Source organism: Egretta garzetta, unplaced genomic scaffold, assembly GCF_000687185.1.
Source record: "Egretta garzetta isolate BGI_Z169 unplaced genomic scaffold, ASM68718v1 scaffold69, whole genome shotgun sequence".
In the NCBI taxonomy this organism is placed as follows: domain Eukaryota; kingdom Metazoa; phylum Chordata; class Aves; order Pelecaniformes; family Ardeidae; genus Egretta; species Egretta garzetta.
This window is the reverse complement of record NW_009260790.1, coordinates 2,315,903-2,316,903: the sequence shown is the minus strand read 5'-3', so window position 1 is coordinate 2,316,903 and position 1,001 is coordinate 2,315,903. Positions and strand designations below refer to the sequence as shown.

General features: G+C 55.7%; 1 protein-coding gene across 1 annotated transcript in view; it reads right to left on the bottom strand.

Moving 5' to 3' along the window:
* The window catches only part of FHAD1 (forkhead associated phosphopeptide binding domain 1), a 28,959-nt gene that overhangs the window by 24,166 nt on the left and 3,792 nt on the right, over positions 1–1,001 (bottom strand). The window lies entirely within an intron of this gene.

Here is a 1,001-nt window from a genome sequence, read left to right as displayed (position 1 = left end):
ACTGGCACTGCGCAGGGTGCAGCACGGAGGCAGCCAGCGGGTCAGCCTTCGGGGCTCTTCCCCCAAAGGAGGATCACAGAGCCCAGTGCAAGGAACAGGCGCCCGCGGGGCTCCCTCCGTGCCACAGTGCAAACCTGCTGCCTGGGCGCATCCTACACATGCACGATCGGCAATTAAAACACCGACGGTTCCTGCGACAACACCTTCACCTAAGCAGCACTGGCACCCCAGATGCTCTGGCTTCATCATGCATCTGAGCTTCTTTTTTATTTTCTGTGGGCCAAGGCTTTCTGGGCAGCTTTGGATTCGGCAGGCCAGCTTGCTCCACCAGGAATCTCACCAAGACCTCCAAACCCAGTATCTGGGCGCACAAACTGGCTGGCTCCAATTAGGTTTTATTCATATGTGGGCACTGCTAAGAGACCAGGCTCTGCAAATCCCCCTGCCAGGCACGCTACCCGCAGAGGTTTTTGGGGCTCTGTCTCAGTATCTACTTTCTCAGATGCCTTAAAGAGCCAAAACAGAATCACAGAATCACAGAATCGTAAGGGTTGGAAGGGACCTCAGGAGATCATCTAGTCCAACCCCCCTGCTAAACCATAAATATAATACTGGAACTTAACTATATAATAACCCAAAGGCTCCATCACCTCCACAGACATCCCCAAACAGCTTTTCCTGGTGACAGGAGACCGCCACTACGTCCAACCGCACCCTTTCCAAGTTTACAATTGCTTGGGATGGCTCTCGCCCTCCAAAGCCAGCTGTGACCCCCTGCCCTGCCGTGTGGAGCAGGACCGGCGCCCCCCCAGCCACTGCCAAGCAAATGCCGGGCAGGGCTGCGGCCTTCTGTTTGCCCCAGGTTTGCTCCCAAAGCCAACCTCACCATCCGTCAGTCACTTTGGAGGAACCGTATCATGTGCACAGTGGAAAAGGGCATTTTCCAGACCCAGCTTTACTCAGGCCCAACTTGCTACTGGGGACCCCGCCTGCCTTCTCCC